General features: G+C 27.5%; 1 pseudogene; it reads right to left on the bottom strand.

The window, feature by feature from the left end:
- Positions 1–10,171: 10,171 nt before the first annotated feature.
- On the bottom strand, positions 10,172–13,683 carry LOC112703225 (zinc finger protein MAGPIE-like; annotated as a pseudogene).
- Positions 13,684–20,162: the final 6,479 nt, after the last annotated feature.

The raw sequence follows: 20,162 nt of genomic DNA, 5'->3' as shown, positions 1-20,162 counted from the left end.
AAAATTATGCAAAAAAATAATTCTTTAAATAATTCTAAAAAATTTTCCGATGAATTAGCGACTGTTGTGTTTGCCTCACTGATCTGTGACTTGTAATTAGCGAGGAAAGCATTAGTTGCTAGGCGGTAGCTAATCCGTCACAAATTATATTTTGCGTTAGATTAGCGATGATTTTACGACTCTTTTTGTGGTAGCTAATCGGCCATTTTCTTATAGTGAGCTGTCGGTTCATGAGAGCTATAATCTTTGGCTCAAAGCCCTCAAAAATAGGAATTCTTTTTATTTGTAAACTTCACCTTCAGCAAGCGTCAAAATTTTTTTCCATGTTTTCACAAATAAAATAAGGTGTCTTTCTCATAAGACTGATATCGATAAAAAAATTTGCACCATCTCTGTAATAAAATATTGGCTATGATAAAAAATTGTCAATAACATTTTTATTTATCCGATATCTATGTATAGGTAGGAATCCATTCGAAAATTGTATTTTTTATTGTTTGAGAAAAAAGGATTCCACGAACAAAGAAATTGTACAATATAAATAATACAAAATAATATAACAAAAGACTTATTAATAAATTTTTTTAGCCTACGGCCTAGAAATTTTTTTTTAATAAAAAAATATTTTGTATAAGTCAAACTGATTATTTATATGGACGCCTATCCAAAAAGGGAATATGAATCATTCACTATTGCTTTAATTTTTGGGCCATAATCATTCTAGGAGAGAGATGGCCGAGCGGTTCAAGGCGTAACATTAGAACTGCTATGTAGGTTATTTGTTTATCAAGGGATCGAATGCCTCTCTCTTTGTTAATTCATCAATCTACAATATCTCAAATGCCAATGGATACCATTATTCCAACTTTAGTTGCTATGAATTTTTAATTTTAATTTATTTGATAATATGAAATAAAAATACTGGAAAAAGTAGACAAAGGATGCAAATCGTCCTATATCCATTTAGATAATTTTCGTATCAAAATTCTTAATTTTTTTAGTTAGTATTAAGCATGATGAGAATAATATTCTACCACCATCATTTTCAGTAGGGCAATCAATCTCCAAATCTTGTTCCTCTTGATTCTTTCTTTGAACTTCTTATGAAAGAAAGTTGTGTTTTTATTCCTTCTTTGAGCCACTTGATCATGAATTTTTTTTTCATTATCTTTTTCATTAAGCACTGCTTCTTCCAATTTGTATTCTATGAAAGAAAGTTGTGTTTTTATTTATTTTATATTAACTTTAAAACATAAATGTTAATAAGAAAATACCTCTCATTTGAATTCAAATAAAATATCAAAAAAATCAAAACGGATAAGAATAAAAATCTAACTTTTGTGTTTTAGTTCAAATATTAGAAAATCTACATTTTTATAAACTTGTAAATTTAAAATGAAACATTAAACGATTTCTAAAAATTCATTAAAAATGATTCCTTGACTCATTATTAACATCTAAAAAATCATTATCAGGACTTTTGATGTTAAAAAAGTTAATATAAAGTATAGCCCTTCAAAATGTCATAGGAGTTAAAATTTGAATTTTTTTCAGAGTCAAAAAATTATACATTATAAAATGACTAACTATATATTATACAATATGTAATTTGAGAAATAATTAAAATACAGGATAAATATAGTTGGTCAAATTACATATTGTATAAATAAAGTTGGTCATTTTATAATATATAACTATCTATTACTTCTAACTCTGAAAAAAATTTAAGTTTTAACTCCTATGCCACCTTTGGTCAAATTACATATTGTATAAATGCAGTTGGTTATTTTATAATGTATAACTATCTATTATTTCTGACTTTGAAAAAAAAAATTCAAGTTTTAATTTCTATGCCACCTTAGAGGGCTATACTTTATATTAACTTTTTCAACATAAAAAGTCCCAGTAATGATTTTTTAGATGCTAATGAGTCAAAAGATAATTTTTAACGACTTTATAGAAATCGTTTAATGTCCCGTTTTAAATTCATAAATTTATAAAAATGTAGATTTTCTGAAATTTGAACTAAAATATAAAAATTGGATTTCTATTCTTATTCGTTTTGATTTTTTGATATTTTATTTGAATTCAAATGTGATATTTTTTATTGACATTTATATTTTAAAGTTAATATAGAATAAATAAAAATGAACTTAAATGTTAATAATCTGTTACAAATAGTAAATTGAATTAAACTGATTCAATTACATTGTTTCATACTAATTTGAATCACATTGATTCGATTTATACTTAAAATAATATTTTCATGTAATTTGAATTCATGTGTTTTGATTTACTATTATATTGTGTAATTCGAATTAGTTTAATTCGATTTATATAAAAGTATAAATGAAAATATTCATGTAACATTATTTAATTTGCATCGGGTGATTCATATAATATTGACATTGGTTTATTTTATACGAATGTTTTACCCTTAAAAAAATAAAGACACCTAACATATTCATTCCAAGAAATAATAATCAATTTGGCTTTAAAAGTTTTACTTCCTAACTAATATAGGTCTTGAGTCTTATAAATCAAGTTAATCCTTTACACGTGTTTTGTCTTGATGTGTTAAGACTTGGTATGTAGAAGAAATTGTGACTTTTCTTATGCGTACTTGTACTTGGGTAAATACTCCAATCCAAGACCTTTAATAAGAGTCCGAGGGCAAAATTTGATGGTGACAATTATTGTTTTCAGATATATGAAAGTAAGCAAAGTAAACATTTGTGAATGGTGACATTAAAAAGCTTTTTCATGACCTACATGAAATCATCACGGGACAAATATTCCTTCATCCCCTCATATATACATATTTGTACCTTATGCAATGATTTATATAATTTATTCATCAAATCTTTAAGCACATGATAATATTGATACCACGTCCAATCAAACGTATATTTGTGGTATAATCATGAACAACCCATTTGATATCTTGTCCTATATATCCAACAATTCATCGTGTAACGAAAAGTAAAAGCAAAAACCTAAAGAGCAATATTGTACGGCACAGTCAACAAGACTCGAGAATAATATGGCTAATGGCTTCTCTTTTGTTTTACTTTAATTTAATTTCCTCGCTATCTATACCACTTTTTCATTTTCATGATCTGTTTGTGTTTTAATTTTTCTTTAAATTCCTTTTTTTGATTGATTTGGGGTGTCCTAACATAGCAGGTTCCTGTTAAATCTATCATACGGAACAGTAAAAAGGTTTAATGAGACATATCTGTGACTTGTATATGCACATGTTGTTGTCTGTTTTTTGTAGGTGGAATGCATATTCAATTCCTTAAGCCGAAAGGCTCATCATGTACAGTAAACAAGTGATTTTGTTATTAACTAGATACTAAAGTTCTTTGTCCGCAAAAGAAAATGAGATGATCAAGATTTTTGAATTTAAACGAGCACTATTATTATTATTATTTAATTTGATCCATGAACTTTTATGTATATCTCAATTTAGTTTTTAAAATTTAAATTGTCTCTATAGTTTTTAAATTTTGCAAACAAAATTCATGTTAGTATTTGAAATAATTTTCGACGAATAGATATTAACAGAATGCTAATATAGACAATTGGATGCAACGCTGGATTTTGTAAAATGACGTCATTTTAGTTTTGATATTCTAATCCAAAAACAACATTGTAAGTAATGTTTATTGAAACTTTTCCTCTCAAAATAAGTCATTTTACATTATTTGTAGACTATTTGAACACTAAAATAAAAACTGTATCATTTTATAAGTTTTAAAATTATATATATCTGACTATCCAAGTCAGTATTTTATTAATGTTTGTGTGACGAAAATTATTGTAGGAACTAATGTGAGTTATATTTGCAAAGTTTGTGAAGTAAATAGAGACAATTAAAATTTTAAAAATTAAATTTAAACTGTAAATTCAGAGACCAAATTAAATATTAACTCTTATTATTATTTGTTCTAGAATTTCCTAATAAGAGGAAGGAAGCTAATTAACTAAGAATATCAATAATCAAATTGGATTGATCTAGTTATTAGCTCAGCTTAAATAAGTATCGAAAATTTGAATCCTTCCTTATACATATAGTAACTCATTCTATAATAATAAACCTTTAAATAAAACTCAAATTTACAAATAAATTAATTCTTTTTAAAATGAGAATAATGTAAAAAACAAAAACTACTAAGAATACCATTTACTCTCTCATATTTTACCGAGAGATAAAATTAACTTGATAACAGACATGATTGACTTAAATGATATAGGTTCTAATGAGGTTTACACGCAAAAATTAAAGTTTATTTGAGTTTGATTTTGTTAACAATTTTACAATTGACTTAACCTTTTTAAATGGATTAATTTAAGAGAAAATGATATTCTGTTTTTACAAAATTTCTAAATGATTTTTTTATGTCTAAAATATGCACTTTTTACCAAAATTAAATAACATGCATTTTAATCCATTTGATTAAACGATTCTTTAATAATCAAGATAATTATATATAGTAATAATAGCAATAATAATATAAAATTATTTTTTATTGTAATATATATTTTTTTAAATTTTACCTTGTTACAAAAATATTTCATTTAAAATTATTTTGTATATTTCATAGTTAATAATAAAATATTAAAAATAAATAAATTTATTATTTTAACATGAAATATATATTTTATATTACTGTTACTATTATTACATAATATAAAATATTTTAACTTGTTAAAAGATACTATATTTAAAAGTTTTATTTATTAAAAATAAATAAAATATATTACAATACTAATATATTTTTATATTATTATTTTAACTATTATACTAATATTAATAGTAATATAAAATATATATTTATTTTTGATGTAATAAATTTTATTTATTTTCAACATTTTATTATTGATCATAAAATATATAAAAATATAAATTAAATAATTTTTGTAAAAAATATTAAAATAAATATAATTTATTACAATAATAATAAAAATATTTTATATATTATTTCTCTTTATAAGTTAACTAAATAATTATCACTAATTTATATATATAAATATAATGGTTACTGGAAAATATTTTAATCAAATAAACTAAAATACATGTTATTTAACTTTTGTAGAAAAGAAGAGTGTATAATTTAAAATTAAAAGAAAAAGAAGAGAGTGTCATTTTCTTCTAATTTAATTACTATTTTTCTTAAAACTATAATAATTTAAGAGCAATGTTAGGGGGCAGCAATTTTTGTGATTGTTAGCTATCAACTAGCCATCAATGATGATTTGATGGTGTAAGATTGGTGTGAGATTTCATCCAATGGCTCACCTTTCTCTGCTGGTTACATGCTAACCAAAATTTAATAAAACTGCTGGCCCCTAGACTTTTCCATAATTTAAAAGGACACTTTCTTAATCGCGTCAATTTAACTAACTTAACTATCATAATTTCATATTTTTCTTTTTATTTAATACTAACCATGGATTAAAAAAATAATTAAACTATAAGGACCCTTTTCTTGTATCTTTATTTCTTCATATTTTTTCTTTTACCTTTTTACTTTAATTTTGTTCTCCTTTCTATATCTTTATGCAGGTCAATGTACTAATACTTATCACTATAAAGATGAGTGGATATATCATCTCTCTTAATATTAATTGAGAATGACGCTAAGGGAGTTGACAAGATGGAACCCATTGTCCATTGATATAAATTTTATATGTATTATATATTTATTTTAATTTTTTTAAGCACAATCATTTTTTATTATCTAATTTTTATTCTTTTACTGACAGAATCTTTGTATGCAACAAGATAAGTAAACAATGAGTCCGTGGACCAAAGTACACTCACCAGGCTGACTCTTATTATTCTTCCCTTTTTAAATTGCCCTATTGAATCCACTATGATGTATATTTTTTTTTCATTTTTTCACTACGACCTAGTCTTAGTAGTAGTAATAGTAGAAAAGTAGAAAACCATAAGGATATATATGAACCAGTGAAAAAAAAGGCAACAGAATACCGCACTTTCCGCTGCTAATACATGAAAAGAAGAGATGGGCTATTGGCAAGGGTGAAAAAGTAAAATAGGAGGAAAATTCAAACACAAGTAATAAGAATAAATTAAGTTGGGTGGATTTAGTAGTTAATTTATTATTTCGCTTAAATAATTATTGAAAATTTGAATTTCAGATGTGGGAGAAAAATCATAAAAAACTCAAAAAAGATTAAAAAAAAAACACAATTAAGAACCCATGAAATGTTAAATTTGAGATTCTTTTATCATTAAGAGAATTCTTTTGATCAAAATGATATTTTGTTGGTGTTTATGGTGGTTCTTAACTAGTATTTTAGTTTTTAGAGAAATATGTTTTAAAAAATTAAATTTTAATTCGACGAATTGACTTATCTAATTTTTTTAAAATTTGTGAATTTAGTTGATATACTTTTTTAATTAGACGAATTTAAAATCTTAATATGATTCATTTCGTTGATAAATCGTTCGATAAATTCGACATTTAATTTTATGAACATTATTATGGATAATCTCGTTGAATTTCTAATTAGATTCATTTGTTTACCGTAATGTACCTTGATTTTCTAATTAGGGTAATTTGTTTTCTGCATGTGTGCAGAGAATTTTAGCCAAAATGGTTACACTGCAAAGTATGCAAATTGTAAGGATGAATGGAAAGGGTAGATTAATTTATTTGAGAAACCAATGTATAGAGAGAAGCTAAAAGCCTTTTTTTTTTTTTAGTAAAAGCTAAAAGCCTACCATTGCTGGAAATTCTCTTTTAAGTAAGCCCAAGGCTTTGACAAGACAATAACCACAAAACAGAGATGAAAACTATTCTGCAATTCGGCCAATTCTATGGTGCCTATGAGTTTTTATCTAAATTTTGCCTAACTTACTTTTTGTAATAAATTTTTATTTTTTAAAAATTATTTATTTTTATATATTCTAAATTAAATAATAACTTTTAACCCTTTTTAATAAATAGGCACCACCTTTTGTTATAATGGAATTTTTCAAAGGCATCTATGTCCTTTTGCTTTGTTGCCCCCACTACTCCACAGACACCTCTATCTCTCTCTCTCTCTCATCAAATATTAATGAATCCATGTCAATTTACTTTTTTAATAAAAATAAATTAAAAAGGGCTCTCAGCTTTCAAAATTCAAAAGAATATGCATGGATCTCTCTCTCTTTCTCTCCTTCTTAACCCTTCAATAGTTTTCTAACACCAAAACTTTTCAGCACTCAATTCCCAACTTTTTCCCTCCTTGCAAAGTTCTCCGGGTAATCAGTGGAGGTTCGTTTCAAGATTTTTCAATAAATTCTAAGAAATTATATTTCTAAAAAAAATATTATATTTAAATATCATAAAAAAATTATTTGTTTAGTAGGACAAATGATTAGAAACTATTTTCAATATTTTCAAAAATAAATGGGGATAGATTTGTTTTACTATAGGTATTTTAAAGAATAAATTCTTACTTTTTAAAATTACTTCAATACCAATAATAGGAAAAACTCTTAAGAACACAATAATTGAGAGATATAATAATAATTTTATATGTTAAATTTTATTGTCTTGATATGGGAATATAATTTTATGTTTAAGCAAAAACTATTCCTAAAAATAAGTTATTCATGAGAATTAAATTTTAAAATTTAATCAAATATGTGAATATTATATTTACATAGACAATTTTCACAGATAAATTAAAATTCCTTTAAACATTGACCCAATCTTCATTCATATATATATGTTCATTTTTCTTTTTATTTGAAATAAAAGGAAAATGTATAACCGAAAAATTTCGATCCACCTTACTAAAATGAGAAGAGAAATATTTTATAATCTCATAATAATAATAAACGAAGTATGCTGATGATTAAATAGACAGCTACGTTATGTAGACAATAAAAACTTTAAACAAGGTGAATAATAGATTAAAAATTTGGCCTAATAAACTAAAAAAAACTCCACTCAAATTATCCAACTAAAAAATTCCATTCAATAATTCAAAAATTTTAATTATTTATTATATTTTAATTTATCAGAACACCAACTTTTTTTCCAAACCTTTTGCTGTTGTTGCCATAGCTTGGTCTCCAACTAATCTCCATTGTCACTGCCGAGATCCTCCTCATTGCCGTTGGTTTGTCAACAAGAACTCTGATTTTATCGGCATTGCTCTTCTCCAAACTGAAAACGAACAGCGCCGTCGGCCTCCTCCTCGCCGTCACTGCTTGCCTTGCCACACACCGTTACCGGCATCGGTCATTCCTAGTAAAAATAACCATCCACTTAAGGATAAAAATAATCATTTGCATATCCAGTGAATTAAACATCTAGCATATTTTATTTACATATAACTAAACCCAATCCAATCAAATAACCATCCACATACGAATTAAAATAACCATCCACATACCTACTAAAATATCATCTAAACTAGCCATGATTAAATACCAAAACTTGAACTCAGGAAGGCGGTGGACGAAGGGACGAACTCATCGGAGCCCCTAGTGGATAGTGTGGCACCATCGTAGAGTTTCTGAATTTCGGAATCAACCTGAGAAAAAAGGAAGTCGATGAGGAGCTTGAACATGTAAATTTTGAGACCGTGGGATACGATATAGAAGCCTTGGATTAAGTATACACGCAGAACGTAGACACAAGCGATGATTAAGGAACCAATTCAGCGGTGAAGCATGTGTAGCATGGTCTTGTCAAAAAAATGTTGGTACTGCTGTAACATCATGAATTTTCATCGCGATATGGCGTCATCCAGTGAGAAATAGTTGGCAGAGGTGAAAGAGATCAACGCCAATGACGAGTGTAAAACGGCGTTACTATCCGAATTGAAAGAGAGCCTGTTGCGGCGGTAAAAAGGACGGTAGTGTCAAGATTTTTGCGATGATGACGATAACGGTTGTGGAAGAAACTGACGCTGTTAAAAGAAGTTGAAGTGCAAAATATATAATATGTGAATTTGTAACTATACGTAGTGATTTAGATGCTAATTCTAATACTTTCAAATTTTAAAATTTAATAATAATTATTTAATTAATTAAAAATCTAATTTTTAATTTTAAATTTATCTTTTTTTAAACTGTTATTCGCGTTTTACATACATTGTTCCCTATAGTTTTTCATATATATGAGACACATATGAATGATGAGTACAAATAATATATATGATAAATTTTACTGTACCCTACTTATAACAATATGTAAATTATTCTCTGTGATATATCGTTTTTTAATTGGTTATTATATTAATTATAGTTAAATTATTTTAAAATTAAATTATAGTCCAAAATAGATAATTGTATAATTTACTAAAATATTAAAAACTGAATCTTTGTTTCTTTCCCAAATCATGCTTTTAGAGAACTCTAATTCAGGCATTAGTTGATGCTGTGGAAGCAGCAAGACCAACTTAAGGACCTGTTCTACTTTCAATGAGTGAATATTTGATGTCTAACTTCAATGAATCCTATCAATCTAGGTTCGTAAACTTCAACTTCCTAGTAGTCCATTCTTGGTTTGTCATATTTCAAAATTGTAAGCATTTATGATAAGAAATTATATCAGATTTGGAAAGAAATATATCATTAATTGGAGAGAATGGCACAAGATGGGAGGATAACAGGCCTGTCTTATAAAAGGAAAAAAAACAAAGAAAAAAGAAAAAGCAACCAGTGAATCATAGCCTTTCGATCTCATAATATATCTAAGGAGGGAAGTCCTCTAAAAAAATGCGAGTCTTTGCACCGTATAGAGCCCAAATATCTAATTCTGTCCCATAAAACTTGTTTAACCGAAAATCTATCATTGAAGGTGCATAAATTGCATTACAGTCAAATACATATATAAATTTTCTAAAATAACTAAAATGAAAAAAAAATTAAAAAGGCGAAGATGAAGCTTAGCAAGAACGAATTTGAGTAGGAAGGAACAGTGGAAGGGAGGAAATGTTCTTCACTCACCAAGCGAGGTGTTATTCAATGAAAGGGTGGAATGATCAAATTAATACTGATTTGATAAAAAATATATAAATTTATTTTTAATATTTACAAAAATTATATAATCATTCACCTTAAAAAAATATTTAATTACAAAATGATCTTATTTTAGTTAAAATGTTAATTCTTATTAGATTAAATTAACTCAAATTAAAATTAAACATCCAATTAAAATGTGTCACATTATAAAGAATAATTTACATGTTGATTTAGAAGGAGTTGGGTAGAACTCACTAATATATATGTATATATTTTGAAGACATCTGATTAACACATATATTGATTAATATGATCATCATTATTAATCAAATCAAATCCAGGCTTTGGTTGATGAAGGGTGGGAAATGGTGGTTTGCACCCCCAACACCAAGGAAGTCCCTAGTTTGCCCTCCTCCACTCTCCTCATTCGGCATTACATGTCTCCTCTTTGAAGGGAGCATTTGTGACAATTCATTGTTCTCTGGCTCTGTATTAATATTATTACTACTACTTGTTAGCACCAAACTTGAACCATACACCCCACAAAACTTATTGTTATTCCCATCTTGCCCTTGACCACTACCATTGCTGCATTTCAACCCTAATGCCCCCAAGAATGATGATGGACCACATGAGGTTGCACCAACTTGAGCGGCTTTCTGCAACAATGCCGTCGCCGACATGTTCGCCGACGATGAAGAAGCACATGTTTGATGGGGTTGATGTTGTGAGCTATACAATGAAGGAACACTAAGCGATGTAGTAGTAGTACTAGTAATAGTAGTATTGCTACTTAGATCTTGGCTTAGATTGGTCGAAATTTTCGATCCGAATACCCAGTTCAGATGGTAATTATTGTTATTAGTGGCCATCGTTGCTTCTTGACGATGATGATGATGATGGTCCATCCAAAGGGATAATCCTCTTGTTGTTGTTTGGTTATTTCTGGCTTCTTCAGGGAATGGAATTGGCTTATTGCAAATTGAAGCAAATTGGGTTGCCATGTTATTATTATTATTATGATGAGGGGCCATGGAGGTTCCTATCATCATGTTATTGTAACCAATAATGTTATTGTTATTATTATTAGCCCCTAATGTTGAATTGTTTATGCTTGATGCTGCATTTACCCTAGCTGTTTCTTCTGCCAATGCATCACAAAATGCCCTGTGAGTTATGAAGCTATCCCTCCTGCAAATAATAGCAATACTAACATTAATGATAAAGATTATTGCAGTCACATTCAGTCAATATTATAATAAGTCACTAAATAAATTTATTAGAAAGCTCACTAAAAATAAACTTTTGTTAAATTTAAATTTCGAATTTTTTTAATTGAATTTTGGTAGCTCTTATTATTTCTAAGAGTTTTAGATTTTTTTTTCTAATATATTAAATGCGACGTGAAATATTGACTTTTTCTATATTTTTTGTTCATTATGATTATGTGAAAACAAATAAGATTTTTTTTTTCTAGGAGAAGCATGTAACCTGTAAATAAAGTACGGTCACTTTATTGAGTTGTCGTATTCGTGTATCGGACACATTTTGAATAGGACACTCATTAACACTCGTCGTGTCTACTGTATCTAACTATGTCTAAAATTTTTTTTCGGATACGTTTAGACGCACCAAAATACTACCATGTGTCAGCGTGTCCAATCTTATTCTATACATATATTTTTGAAATAAATTTATATATAATATATATTATTATTTATTAAAACAAAAAATATTTTAAATACTTAATATAATTAAAATAAAATAATAAAAAAATAAATTTATATTTTAATATCAATAAAATATCAAAATATTATTACGATTTATCTAAAAAATATTTTATAATTTATATATATACGTGTCCGATATCTTATAAAATTTTAAAATTTAGGTGTCCTCGCCTTCCATGTAGTATCGTATCACGCGTTCGTGCATAGCAGCTAACAAATCTAACATGAGTGTTTAGCAAAAATTCCCAAATGGCACTTATTAATTATTTGATATAGCAAGACTATGGCATTGATTAGTATCAAACAAAATTAAACTAACAAGCACGACACATTCTCACATACATATATAAGGTAATAAGCTAAGGTTAAGTAAGATAATTCCAAACCGTGATCTTTTGTCGTCTAGGACTATAGGATCACCACAAAAGAAGCTAAGCCTTATCAAAGAGAGAGAAAAAAAAAAAAAGAAGAAAACTTGTGTATGTGTGTGGCATCTTTTAAGTCCTTTAATTTGTTTGAACTACAAAGACTCTTCTTCTACCTTTTTTCACTCCTAAAAGCCAAATAGAGCAATAGACAGCAGGCACCCACAACTCATAAAACCACATATCTAGTACACACAAGAAACGACAAAGAAATGCATAGATAAAGAGAAAGAGAACATCGTTTTTCACGCTCTACTTAGATACTAGTTTAATGTCTTACTTAGTAACCTTTTCAAATAAGTATTTTTCGGTCAAGTTGATAATTTAGAGTTATTATAAAATAATTAAATTAAACATATTAAATTATTTAACGGTTTTTAATTAGGTGAGTTTTGAATGAAAAACAACTATAAAAACACAAGCTTATTTAAAAGGATTAGGGTTAGTTAATTACCGTGAAAAGATGGTTCCACAATCACACTTGTATTCTCTTGTACCACAGGTTTTGGAGTGGGCTTTCCAATCAGACTGAACCGCGTAACGCTTCGAGCATTTGTCGCACTTCCACTTCTTCTCGCCGTGCTTCCTGCAAAAGTGCTTCTTAATTCCGGTCAAGTCTCCCAAAGCCCTTGAAGGGTGGTTGTGGACACATGTTTTCTCCGGACACACGTATACACGCTTCTTTGGTTCTTTATTTGTTCTTTGTTTTAGCTTCCATGGAAGGTTGTGTCCTCTTCTATGGAGTTGAAGGTTTTGATCCCTTTGGAAACCCTTCCCACAGGTTTCACACAAGAACCTGTTTGTAGCCATTAGAGTCTTTGGGGATAAGGCTATTACTTCCGCTTCCGGATCTGATCATCAGTATAGATGAAAAAAAAAAAAATTACTCTTATTCCGCGTTAACACGGGATTCGAAAAAACACAATATCCTAAAAATTGAATGTATCTTAATAACTATATGAGTAACTGTTTTTGCTCTTTAGACAACTCAATCGGTTGTTCGAAGACTCACCTTCACTCGTGAATCATGATATAAAAAGAAAAACAAAAGAAGCTATATACATGCCTGGGTTTCCTGGGAGGTTTCTCTTCCTCTTCAAAGAAGGAAGGTTATTATTAGATGAAGGAGGAGGAGTAGTAGTTGGATTCTGATTCTGATTATGAGGGAAACCGTTTGAGAGTTCTCCATGATCCATATTTTCAAGGATCAGCATCTCTCTTGTATAGTAGTTTGTTTATGTTGAGTTCTGAGTATGTATGAGTTAGTTTAGAATATATGCAAATGAATATATATATGAGGCTGCAACCCTAAACTAAGTTAACTTGATGAAGTGATGATATATGAAACAAGATGGGATCTCTGAATTGTGTCTCTCTCTTACAAATGTTTGTTATCTACTTTTTAGGTGGAATAAAATAAACCAAGATGCTATGGGAGGCGGTGAAAAGTTAATTAATTAATTAATTAAAATTTAAAGAAGGGAGTGAGAGAGAAGATGATAAAGGAGGGGGGCAAATAATGGGAAACAGAAAGAGGGGGAAGGTGAAGCAAAGGTATATGATGACACATATGATGAGGGAAGAAAGTTAATCTCCATTTTGGAATGATTATCCCATAATTTGTGTTGTTTCTTGCTTTTTTTTTGTTTTCTTTAATTCTTTAATCCTTTCTCATCCAATAAGCCTTTTTCATTGATTTTTAATCTATTCTTATCTACTTTTTTCTTGTTTAATGTATTAATTTAAGCATTTCATTTCCAAATCATTTTTAATTTTATGAAAAAGTACAGATAAACAATTCTTAATCAGTAAATTTTAAATAATTATAATCAATAATTATTAGTTAATAACAATTAATGAGTAAAGAGTATAATTTAAAAATATTTGTTGACTATTGTTGTTAACTAGACTTTATTAATTACTTAGAGAATTGTCATTTTATATATATATATTGAATACATACATACATACATACATACATACATACATACATACATACATACATACATACATACATACATACATACATACATATATATATATATATATATATATATATATATATATATATATATATATATAGAGAGGTGAATTTTACCCAACCTCTTCTAAAACAACATGTAAGTTATCCTTTATGATGTGTTACACTCTAATTGGTCAGTATCTTAACCATAGTTAGATTATTTTGTAATTTATGGTTTGAGATGGGTAATGATATAATTTCTTAAAATATTAAAACTTCACTCCCATTAATTGAAGCATATCTTCACTCTTCCATTCTTTTTTCATGATGTAACTTCGGTCCTTCCAAGCATCGTCGTCGCCGCGGTGGTGACAAGAAGCAGCGCCGACGTCGTTGCGATCTACTGCCTTCTCACGCAATCTCTTTCTTCAATGGATCATTTCATAACGACGTTGTTGAATTTCCATTGCCTGTTCTTTCCCGTCATTGCTATCTCCAGTCGTCTTCACTCTATCCTTCTTTTTGCCGTGGATCACTTCTTACCAACATAATTAATGGTTAGTTTAGTTATTAAATTTTTTATTAAAAAATATATTTTTATTTAATTACATGATGAAATATATATTGATAGGTAAAATATAATATAATAAAATAAATCTATTTAAAATACTTAAAAATATAATTAAAATCGTGAACATATAAATATAATAATAAATTTGTATTTTAAACAAGCAAACATATTTGTTTATCATACATAAATTATTTAAAAATAAATATATTATTAAAATTAATAATACAAATTTAAAATGATAAAATCCAATTTTTTACCGTATTCTTTTTATAGTATTTTTATTTTTTTTATTTTTAATTTATTAGTATTTTATTATTTAATTAATAATTAAAAAAATATTTTTATGAGAAATTATTTTTTGTATTATCTTAAAGAAGAGACCAATACAACAGTTTAAAAAAAACCTAAAAATGATATTTTAAATAAAAAGTATTTAATATTAAAATTTTTAAATACAAAAATAAATTATATAAATATTTAAGAGATAGAGAAAAAATACATGCCTAAAATAAATAAAACAGATAAAATAGGAGTACTCATGAGAAATAATGAATTATTTTTGTCTGTTTTATTTATTTTAGACATACTCACAAGAAATAAAGAATTATTTTTATTTATTTTATTTATTTTAGACATGTATTTCATATTTATATCTTAAATATCTATACAATTTACTTTTGTATTTAAAATTTTTAATATTAACTATTTTTTATTTAAAATGTCATTTTTACATTATTTTTTAAACTGTTATATTGGTCTCTTCTTTAAGATAATACAAAAAATGATTTCTCAGAAAAATAATTTGTTTAATCATTAATTAAATAATAAAGTACTAATAAATTAAAAATTAAAAGAATAAAATACTATAAAAAAATATTTGTGAGAAAGTCGAATTTTATCATTTTAAACTTGTGTTATTAATTTTAACAGTTTATTTATTTTTTTAAATAATTCATGTATGATAAAAGAAATGTTTACTTGTTTAGAGTACACATTTTATTATTATATTTGTATATTCCTGATTTTAATTATATTTTTAAATACTCTAAATAGATTTATTTTATTATATTATATTTTACATATAAATATATGTTCCATCATGTAATTAAATAAAGATATATTTTTTAATGACAAAATTTAATAACCAAACTAACCATTCTACGATAAGAAGAGGGATTGAGTGAGAGGACCAGGAGATGACGTTCGCGCTGGCCATGTTGGAAAGGACGGCAAAGTTACGGAAGAAGGAAATTCAACGACGTCGTTAAGGATGATGCACTGAAGAAAGAGAAGAAATTGCGTAATAGAGCAGTAGATGACGACTGTCGCTTCTTGTCACAAACGTCGACGACATGCTTGGAAGGATTTGAAGCTACGTGATGAAGAAAGAATGGAGGAGTTGGAAGGGTGCTTCAACGGGAATGGAGTTTTTGATAATTATACCATTACCCATCTCAAATAGTAATTATAAAATAATCTAACCATGGTTAAGATAATGACCAATTAGAGTGTAACACATCATGAAGGATAACTTACATGTTATTTTAGAAGGAGTTGAGTAGAATTCACCGTATATATATATATATATATATATATATATATATATATATATATATATATCCCATTTTCACATACTTTATTATTGGGATAAAATTGTCTTTTTCTATTTTTTCTTTTTTTTTTTCTTGCAAAAGTTGCATCATATAGTACGGTTGCCATTTTATGTTTAAGAGTTCATTTTATATTCAGTATTAAAATGTTTCTAATATAAAATTACTTCTATCAAAAGTTTAAGTTTACAAGAGAAAATCATATATAAATAATTATATTTTTATTTATATTTTTTCATGCAAGAATTTTTTCTAAATTTGTGTATATATATATATATATATTGCTTTATACTAATTTTTTTTTGAGAATCAACAAGAATTGACTACAATATTTTTTAATTATAAAAATTTTGATATTATATCATAAAATTATTTTTTTTCAAAATTTAAGCTAATAAAAAAATATAAATAATTATATCTTTAATTTAGATCTAATAACATATATAGGTCAATACTTAATTAAAGGATCTAGTAAGATAAATATTGAAAATATATAATAATTATATATACAATTTAAATAAGCGGCTATGATACATTGGTATATAGTTTTTTTTCTTGTCATGTTACAAGAAACTTGGATTACCCTCATTATCATGACTTGCAGCCATTTAAATCAAAGCAAATAGAAAAGCTGTTACTGTCATAAAGAGGAAAAATATCATGTCGTCCCGTGTGTGTGTGTGTGACTACAGAGAGCGAGTAACATATATAGCTCAATCACTAACACACCTTTTATAATGTAAAAATTCATATTCCATAAAAAAGGCATAATAATAATGTTGAGTAGTCTCCTCAGTCAAAGTGAAAGTTCTCAGGTCATTTCCCGAAGAAGATTGATATATGTATATAGATTCCAAAAAAATGTAACTGTGATAATATAATTGTAACATGCATATTAAAGGAATTAAAGAAAGAGAACTAGCTAGGTTTTTTAATGTACTTCTTCTATAGCTACACATTGCTAATTTTCTTTTACTATTTTTTTTTGGTTGGAAATGATCTATATTGATATTATTCTCTGAAAAATAGGCATAATGCACGTGTGTCCATGCACATTGAACTGTCAAAGAAGGTAAAATCCAAAGGAAACGACGAAAAAAACACACAAAAGAAAAGGGAATAATCGTCCATCATGACAACTTGAACATGTCTCATATTGGCTGTATTTCTTCCCTTCTTTAATTTAGATTTTAACATAACATCATCAAAGATCAAATAAACTATATAACAATAGTTAATTTCTTGTTCTTGATTCAATTCTTATTATTTATTATATATGTACAATATTATTGTTTTCATTCAATCACATAGGTATCGCAAAAGTTAGAGAATTAACTATTACTTTATATATATTTAAGGATTGTTAATTTGTTGTCAATTTTCAGACGGTATTTATATATAGATATTTTACTTTATAGCTTTTCGTCAGCATCTTTTACGTACTGTTTCTTTTTCTTTTACATAAAAATTTAACATAATATAGATGGAAATGTTTAACCAGTGGATATCTCATATCTATGGTCATACCCCCCACCAATATACACATGGATTATACATTTTTTGGGGCTGGGGGAATTGAAGGGACATTATTTTTATTAATGTCAAAGTTTTAGATTCAAATTTCACTAATGCTATGCTAATTAATGTAATAACTAATTGGAAGTTTATTTGATTTGTGCTAAAGCTGCTCCTATATATATATATATATATATTAAGATTATGAGATAGAGAAGGGTATGAATGAAGACAAAAGTCTTCCCCATCAAACACACTCCACAAAAGGGAAAACATAGTATGGGAGAGCAAGTTTGCTTTCCAACAACGCTATGGATTTTTAATCATTTATATGTATATTTGCTTACAATTATCTTACTATTTGATATATTTAAATAGATGCTAGCTCGAAATTGTTATCTTTCTTTTTTCCTCACAACCGGAATATTTACGATTGAGTGATTGACCATGGTGATTAATTTTTGTTGGCTTGTATCTAGATACCAGAATTGGTGGGGTATTGTTGGTGCGAACTAAACTTGGACCAAAGCGTGGTGCTCGATTTAGCTGGGATCAAAGAGCATATGGTGGCTGTTGAAAAGAGTATGGAACAAAGTATACTTTTGACTTAAGCGTGTTATGCTGATTGCTGAGTGTGGGAAAGTCGAAAGTATAAAACAATTGAAAGAAAGAACGGCTTTGAGCTTATATTGTGGCCCTAAAAGTTGTTTCGACTCAGTGCCATAGATAAGGAGGATGGGGTTTTCTAAACAAACCCATAAGGTGCAGTTAGAATTAAGGAGGCGGTCATGAAAGATATTTTGACTTTGATACAAGTAAGGTGTGGTCGAAATATGTAAGTAAAGGACACTTAGCAAATTTTTGAGAGATGAATGGAGCATGTGCAGTCAATAAATAAAAGCAATGAGTTGTAATTAAAACATATTCAAATACTCATTCTTATCTAAATTAGTAACCGTCATAAATACTTAAAGAATTAGACTAAATAGTGTTACCTACAAATAGAGAAAAGAAAAGCTCAAAAGAGGACTTCCGTTCTACAACTGACTTAAACATTGAAATTCTAGAGAATTTTTTAGTCATACTGATGGAATAAAAGGTAATAGAGTGTAATTACATATGAGTTTGAGAGTTATTTTACTTTGTTGTCGATTTCATTCCAAGTTTGCATTCAAGTTTTTTTAAGTTTCTATTCAAGTTTTTTTAAGTTTCTATTCATTTGTTCATTTATTTCTCTAATATTTATCTGTTTTTCAATTCCATTCTTTTTTTTTTTGTATTTCGTGGCACTCAATTCGACTCAGGTAAATGTCGATTCTTTGAAGGTCGACATAAGGATTGTGTCAATTTAAATAATTAGGTGAAATTAAACTAATAAAAAAAGTAGTTTAGTTTTCGGAATGAGCTTTTTGACATTGAGATAAATCTCGATAAGAGTTTGTATTAAGTTGAAAATTAAGTCGAAGGATCAGTCGAAGGTGTAGACTTGAGCAAGAAGAGTCGAAGTCAAAGATTGCCAACATTTGTTGGTGCTAGATAGTTTTTTGGACTTAGATGAGTTTTGACTACAGATTATATTGATTTGAAGAGTTGGAGCTAGTAACAGATGCAGATATGAGCAAGTCGAAGTCGAAAAAAGATGGTGTAAGAGCGTTAGAGCTAGCGTCGAAGTCGAAGATTTAAGCATGATCAGAGTCGAAGTCAAAATTAAAGATTTTAGCACATAAAAATAAGTTGAAAAGTAGTTACTGTTTTTCCTTAAATATTAAGACTTTTACTTGACTCTCAAGCTGAGTTGACTTTTACTTGATCTTCAAGTTGAAATGGAGAACATGGGGCGAAAATTAAGGAACAAGCTGCACAGTGAACGTGGGAAGAACAACTGCCAAATCCTTCCTCTATAAATAGGAAGATTGAAGTCAAAATAAGCATCCATTTTAACCTACTCCAAAGCCACATTAAAACTTTGCAGAATTCCCAATCACACTAACGCACAAAAAAATAGAATGCTTGTGCATGTGAGTGTTGAATGGCATCACTATTTTCTTTCAAGTTCTTTATTTTTCTTTATTTTCTTTTCATTTTCCTATTTTTCTTTAAGTTTTATTTTCTTTTATTATTTCCCTTTCAGTTATTTCATCGTTCCTTTCGTTATTTCCATTCTTTTTAAGTTCATTGTATCTTTTATTACATTTATTTTCATTATTTTTTCGTTATTTTTTTTATTATTATTTCATCTTTATTTTCATCTTCTGCATAAATTCTTTGATTACCACTTTACAATTCACTCTACAATACTATTTTACAATACATCAATTCAATCGAGGTACTCGATAAGTAAATCTTGA

Source organism: Arachis hypogaea, chromosome 7 (assembly GCF_003086295.3).
Source record: "Arachis hypogaea cultivar Tifrunner chromosome 7, arahy.Tifrunner.gnm2.J5K5, whole genome shotgun sequence".
Lineage (NCBI taxonomy): Eukaryota > Viridiplantae > Streptophyta > Magnoliopsida > Fabales > Fabaceae > Arachis > Arachis hypogaea.
Note: the sequence above shows the minus strand (reverse complement) of the source record. Positions and strands in the feature narration are given on the sequence as shown.